At 32.1% G+C, this 8,023-nt stretch overlaps 1 long non-coding RNA gene across 1 annotated transcript; it reads right to left on the bottom strand.

Moving 5' to 3' along the window:
* Positions 1 to 399: 399 nt before the first annotated feature.
* LOC140818602 (uncharacterized) lies at positions 400 to 1,732 on the bottom strand. The gene is made up of 3 exons (XR_012115007.1): positions 1,172 to 1,732; positions 1,112 to 1,123; positions 400 to 560 (listed from the first exon to the last, which is right to left on the bottom strand). It is a non-coding gene; the product is annotated as an uncharacterized lncRNA (long non-coding RNA).
* Positions 1,733 to 8,023: the final 6,291 nt, after the last annotated feature.

Raw genomic sequence — 8,023 nt, forward strand, 5'->3', positions numbered from 1 at the left:
GACCCACTCTTAAGAGTGGCGTGAAATTCTCTATTTGGCATAAATAATTCTAACATTCTATTACTAATATTTGTCTTCTAAGTTAAATATTTGTTTCTATGAATTGGGACGCGTGAAATTAAAGATGATGTGTTTTACTAAATTATTTTGCCCAAAATATAGAGTTGCAAAAATAATTTGTATAAATTAATCAAAGAACTGGAATTAAAACTTGATACTCCAAATTTGAATGATTTTGTGTAATGTTAAATGAGGGATGAAGTAAACCAAGACATTTAAATAAAGTTGACATCCATTAAACTTTATTTATAATGAAAAACTCTCAAAAAATGGGATAAAAAAAAGTGTATAAATACCGACTCACATTCATCACTTCCGTTCATCAACCATGGAGAGCTTTATAGAACCCAAATTTTGGGTTCTAACATTGCTTCTCGCGTCACTAGGCACTTCTAGTGCAACTTTTCTTCCCTGCATACCATTTCCTTTGTTGAATATATTTTGCTCGCCTCCACCGCGACCCCCTCCCCCTCCACCACGTCCCCCACCAATACACCCACCTCCGCCGCCGCCCCCTCCGCCTCCACCACCACCACGTCCCCCACCAATACACCCACCTCCGCCGCCGCCGCCGCCGCCCTCGCCTCCGCCACCATCTTCGCCACCACCCCCTCCACCTCCCCCACCGTCACCTCCCCCACCATCACCCCCACCCACACCTCCCCCACCACCACCTCCATCTCCTCCGCCACCTCCTTCTCCTCCGTCACCACCTCCACCTCCGTCACCTCCCCCACCATCACCCCCACCCCCACCTCCCCCGCCACCACCTCCATCTCCTCCTCCACCGTCGCCGTCGCCGCCACCTCCTTCTCCTCCGCCACCGCCACCTCCACCTCCGTCACCTCCCCCACCATCACCCCCACCCCCACCCCACCTCCCCCGCCACCACCTCCAACTCCTCCGCCGCCGCCGTCTCCGTCACCTCCTTCTCCTCCGCCGTCGTCGCCGCCGCCACCTCCCTCGCCACCACCTCCATCTCCTCCTCCGCCGCCGCCGTCGCCACCACCTCCTCCATCTCCTCCGTCGCCCCCACCACCACCACCCCCACCACCACCCCCACCTCCCTCGCCGCCACCTCCATCTCCTTCGCCGCCTCCGCCTCCGCCACCACCACCTCCCACACCACCACCTCCATCTCCTCCACCACCACCTCCCCCGCCACCACCGTCACCACCTCCTCCACCACGTCGATCGCCGCCGCCACCGCGTTTTTGCAAATTTTTCCCTCCAAATAGACCTCGACCACCTGTTTGTCGATCATCACCGCCACCTCCACGTCGTTAGACCTCCCCGCTCACCTTCTGCTCTACATGCTACGTACAAAACTCTAAGAAATAAAACTTCTCATGGCCTATATTATCCAAAGAAAGCGACTAAATAAATCACTCTTGAAGATGCTTCATATTTGTATACTTCAAATCTACGTACTATCGGTTTCATATTCGCACGTGTATATTTTACAAATAATTAAATAAAACCAATCAAGGCTGGTTTCTCAAGGAATTGATTATTCATCAGATCTCATTTTTATCCTTTCTTGTTTTCTATTTATGTTCATCATGTGATATAGCACGCATTGACATGGAACGTAAGTTAACACCACATTATAAGGAACAATATTGACTTATTACATAACCACAAAGTTTCCCATGAGACGGTATTACGGGTCAATTTTGTGATACGTGAATTTTTTTTGGATCACCAATGAAAAATAATATTTTTTAGATCAAAAATATTACTTTTTATTGTGAATATGAGAAAGGTTGACTCGTCTCATTAGTAAAGATATGTGAGACCGTCAGACCTATTCATAAATAATTTAACTCTACCTCACTTAACTTTATCTCTTGATCTAAATCATCGTTAAATGTGTATTGATATTGCGCTATAACCAAATCGTAATAATATATCTTTAATTAGAATAATGATGATGTGTCTTGTGTAGTTTTCCGTGAGAGAATGCAAAATAAATCTCACCAAAATTAATTTGGTGTTTTCTGTTCGAAAAAATAATAAATAATGCGATGCGAGCACACATATGCACATAATTAGGATAAAAATGCAGATTTTACCTATTTCATCAATATTTTACACAAAGTTTGAAAAAATAAATATATTAAACTACGTTCTTAACTAATATATTTGAAAATCCTAATCAATGTATTAAAATCGTGATCGTGTTCATGTTCGTAGCAGCGACCGTGGTTATCAACATTATGAAAACGACACAAACAAAGATAAACATTACATTACTTGAATTTATATTGAATTAGAGCTCGAATTTTATTACCCGCTTGAAGGTCAACCCAAGAAAGAAACTATTTGAACTTAGAGTTCACTAGATTAGCATCAAGTTCACTTGATTCTCAAACTTATAAATTTACCGATATATATATATATATATTACTTGGGCCATAAATGGGCCGGACTGAAAAGTGTTTAGCCCAAATATATTTCCAGGCCATATTAAAATTTGGCATAAAGCCTGCTATCGGGACCCGACAACGACTGTTGATGGACTCATGGATCATGTGAAATGACGTAAATGTACATATATAAACACCTTATTTTCCACAAAAGACAAGTCATACGCCATTTGTTTCGTTGTCTGAATTCGTATCGGTATAGGAATCCGAAGCTACCCAAATCCCTGCACAAATCAGATCCGTATTCAAATTTTCGCGTCCAAGCCCTCGGAATCTTTGTTCCCTCCACTTGCTGTAAATCTCCGAAGGTATGATTGAATCCCGCAGCTTTTTTTCGGATTTATTTTTTGAGATTGATTTATATACATCGCGTAATATTTTGTTTTTATAATCATATGTTTTTTTTTTATTTATCCTTTGATAGCTGTTTCGGAAAAATAATTAGGGATCTGGTGATTCTAGATCTGGTATTGTAATCGTCGTTTTTATTTGGTGTTTAATCGGAAGTTGCACTTCTCTGTGTTTGTTTCGGAGGAAAAATGAGTTGGATCAAATCGATTTTATAAATGTTCAGATATCAAAAATTATACCGTAAAATAAAAACAAACAGTTGAATCGTTCGATTAGGCAAAAATTTAGGTGAGACAGTTTTACGAGTCGTATTTTGTGTGATAAATATCTTATTTGGGTCATCCATGAAAAAATTATTATTTTTTATGTTAAGAGTATTACTTTTTATTGTGAATATCAGTAGGGTTGCACTGTCTCTTCGTAGACCGTCTCACAAGAGACCTACCTACTCATTAATTTTTTACTTGAGAAAAAAAAAACCAAATAAAAAATGGGTTTAAAGGCTTCCTTACCACGAATAAGAATGTTAAAATTAGTGAATAAATATCATTGATGACAAATATAATGTTGAACGATAACTCAACGATTATCTCTGAATGGATTGTATCAATATTGATCACTTTGACGAAAGAAAATTAATCATCTCTCTCCAACAAAATTAGTTATTTCACTCTAACTTAAGCTTATTCACACAAGCACAATAAGCAATATGGATTTTTGTGCCTAAAAGGAGAGCTTAGTACAAGTAAAGAACATGGAAAATTGAGATAGATATTTCCCCGTCATATTATATTTCGAACACTCTTTAATTCGAGTATTAGATATTTTATATTCTGAAATGCATAGTGAAATAAGAAGGGCGACATTTGATTTCGAGTTGCAATATTTTTTAACTCTACAGCAAAAGACCGTTGCTATTGTAGTGACCACTTATTTCAATCATCGCTTCTATGTGGACGATTTTATTAAAAAGGTCGTACATGTAACAACGATTTTTTTATAGCTGTCGCTAAGGACAAAAAATTGTTTTTAAAATTTGTATTTTTTATTCATTCAGTAAATATATTATATAAAAAATATAAAAACATTTATGATTTTATATTAATAATACATATTTGAATTTGCATATAAATTTTCTGAATAAATTGTTATATGCACAACCTCGATAACTATATAAATTTTAATGTGGAGTTGTAGCAACCGTTTACGTATAATTTTCATTGTTTCTCCGTCGCAAACATTGGTTATTAATTGAATACAAGTCGATATATTTTAACTAGTGATAATATATTTTTGTTCTAAATATTATTAATAAATTGGAGCATATAAATTTAATGATTTGATAATTTTAATATTTTTTATTGAATAAATATAAATTATATATTTTAGGCGGGTCCAACCCCGATTGGCTCCACCGGTTTCACGAGGCGGGCAGGACGGATCTCGGATTTGGTCAAACTAGCCCCAACCCGAACTCATTGTCGTCCCTACATGTGACGCATAAAAATAAGGTAAATTGTATACAAAATTTCTTGTGAAATAATCTCAAAAGAACTGATAACTTTCGCGAAAAATACATATATACCTAACCATATGTTTTTTTAAAAAAATATATATAAGATGCTTGTGGATCTCTTTTAAAGTATTAATTTGATTAGAACCCTTTGTTACGTACATACAAAATAAATTTTCATCATATTTTCTGCATATAGTTCAATATATACTAAGTAAAAAGATGATAAATTACATTATTTTTTATGTTTTATTTTTTTAGTTAAATTCATGTGGTATTTTAATTTTATTTCTTCGATCATTTATTGTGTCCTGTTGCAATTTACCACATAAAAATATGTATTGAGATTGTTTAAGTAAAAATTATATGGTCAAAAAAAATAAATTGGTATTATTTTTATTAATTTAAAAGATATTAGTAGTTTATTTTTAAAATTATAAGATTTTTTGCTAATAAAATTACCAAATAGTTTTAATCGATTTATAAGTCACTGTACATATCATAAACTATTTTAAATAGTTTATCAAATTACCTAATCAAATTGGATGAATGTCTCAAGCAATGTTATAATAATAATTATTAATATTTTTTTAAGTTTGGGAGAGGTAATTGTTATAATTAACTATCGAACTTCAGACCTCATCCAGAACTTGAATCTCTAGTGTCGGATATTGTAATATTTTTTGACAAAATCCCGTTTAAATTTTTAAATTATTTTATTATCCGAAAAAAAAGTATACACACTCAGACTCCACAAAAAAGAAATCAATTCATTTACCCCTGGAATTAATTCGCAATTTGTTTCTAGCAAGACCTCAAATCCTTACAAACATTTATACCATAGGAATTGCCAAACCTACAAACCCTGAAAATTCCCTCAATTACTAAGCAAAGATCGCCAAACCTACAAATACTACCATTTATACAACAGTGTACATAATAACCAATTCTTGCATTGACATTTTATAAAAATGGTAGTATTATGGCAAAAACTTGTGAGAGACGGTTTCGCGAGTCGTATTTTTTGAGACGGGTGTTTTATTTGGGTCGTCCATGAAAAAGTATTACTTTTTATGCTAAGAGTATTACTTTTTATGCTAAGAGTATTACTTTTTGGTGTAAATATTGGTAGGGTTGACCCGTCTCACAGATAAAGATTCTTGAGACTATCTCACAATAAACCTACTATAGTGTGTGTGTGTGTGTCTATATATATATATATATATAGTGTTGTATGTAATTAAGTTCAAAATAAACAAGAAACGTTATCAAGACTCGTAATATTGATAATTTTGTGCTTAATTACACAAGTACAAAAAAATATTATCTAATTGCAATTTCTTATTGAAACGACGACTAATTTTCCTCACGACATTTATTGTAAATTGGAGCACTGTTGTGTATTTATAACGTCTATTGATATCAAGAGTAGGTATCTCGTGAAACGGTTTCACGAATCTTTATTTGTGATACAGGTCAACCCTACCAATATTCACAATAAAAAATAATACTATTAGCATAAAAAGTAATATTTTTTATGGATGACCCAAATAAGAGATATGTCTCACAAAATATGATCTGTAAGACCGTTTCACACAAATTTTTGTCTGATATCAATAAAAGCTCAAGTTGTGAATAAAATGTATGCAGAAGGCATTTATTTTATTTACATTCCATATTATTATATTTTAAAGAGAATTTAAATTGATCGAGTATTGGATATTTATATTCTAAAATGTACGATGATATTAATTAGAAAGTCGACATTTGACTTTAAATTGCATTATTATTTTTAAATACATAACTAAACTGGTGCACACAGATTATTTACATGCTAAATATATCTCTTTGTATGACAAAGTTTGCTAGTATATTCATGAAAATAATGGTTATTATAATCAACGGTTTTTTATATATTTATTATAGATTAAGAGTGACGTGAAATTCTCTATTTAGCATAAATAATTCTAACATTCTATTACTAATATTTGTCTTCTAAGTTAAATATTTGTTTCTATGAATTGGGACGAGTGAAATTAAAGATGATGTGTTTTACTAAATTATTTTGCCCAAAATATTGAGTTGCAAAAATAATTTGTATAAATTAATCAAAGAACTGGAATTAGGTGTATTGGTTATAGACTTAATTTTTATGGAGTTTAAAAGTCTAGTTATAGTTGCAAAAATAATTTGTATAAATTAATCAAAGAACTGGAATTAGGTGTATTGGTTATAGACTTTTAATAAGTTTTATGGAGTTTAAAAGTCTAGAGGTATTCAAACTAGACTTTTATATAATCCATAAAAGTTTAGTGGTATTCAATGTAAACTTTTGTAGAATTTTAAAAAGTCATGTGGTATTCAAACTAGACTTTTAAAAACTCTACAAAAGTTTATAGGTATTCAAAATGTCAATAAACTTTTAATGACTCTATGGAATTCTATTAAGTACAATAATTATAGTCTAAGGTATAACAATAAAATGTCAACAAAAGTCTTTGATTCAACCTAAAGATTTGGATATACATTTAATTGAGAAATCTCTCAAATTCAATACAAACTTTTCATTCTTTTCTCATCTATTTATTTTTTCTTTTGTTTGAAATTTTTAAAAACATAAATTAAAATTTAATTTTTTTATTAATTATTATATAACATTTTATTTTAAATTATTTTCTTTAATTTTAGTTAATCTATATCTTAAATTATTATATAAGCAAATTCATACGATATTATACCAAAATTTTCGGTATACCGAACCAAAAAAACCTTACATTTTAAAAAAATTATAATTTATTGTTTTAAAATATTATATATCTTAAAATTTTTGTATATTTTTCTGGTATTTTGGTATATACCAAAATTTTCAAATTGGATATCGTTATCATACCGAAAAATTCGGTATTGATACCGTACCGTACCGTACCGAAATCTTCGGTATACTTAAAATTCGGTAGATTCACTATTTTTTTGTTACGGTAATCTCGGTATACCGAAAATTCGGTATTTTTCCCCACCCCTAACAGGGCTTGTATTGGCATGTGCTATATTACACAATTTTCTTTGAAAGAACTGTCAATTTGATGAATTTCAAATTGAACTAGATAATGAAACTCAATTGTCTTCATCAGCAGAAGTTTATGAAGGTGACGACTTTGATTAGTTATTTAATACTCAAAAATAACAACGAGCATATGCTAATACATGGAGGGATATCATAGCCAATGGAATGTAGAACGATGTTGATCAAATTGTCAGTAATGATTAGATTTTTTTTTATAAAAGACTACTCATTATTTTGAGTGTTCTTTTAATAAAATTTTATTATGAACTTATAATAATATTATTCGTTAATATGTTGAATTGACATAAAGAATTGAAATTTTGATTTCAATAAATTAGATAGTTCATTTGTCGTTTTTCACAAATTAAATTGATTTAACTTTTAAGTAAGTAAAATTCATTTACATTCATAAATAAAAAAATAATTTAAAATTGAAGAGATTATCTATGTCCAATAATTATTTTTAAAAAATTAAAAATAAATAAATCACAATTATAAACTACAAAATTCACATAATTCTTTGAAAAAGTTTACAAAAGTCTACAAAAATCTTGAAAAAAAGTCTATAAGAGTCTACGAAATTTGTTTTACAATTCTATGAGATTC

Source organism: Primulina eburnea, chromosome 17, assembly GCF_022965805.1.
Source record: "Primulina eburnea isolate SZY01 chromosome 17, ASM2296580v1, whole genome shotgun sequence".
NCBI classification, from domain to species: domain Eukaryota; kingdom Viridiplantae; phylum Streptophyta; class Magnoliopsida; order Lamiales; family Gesneriaceae; genus Primulina; species Primulina eburnea.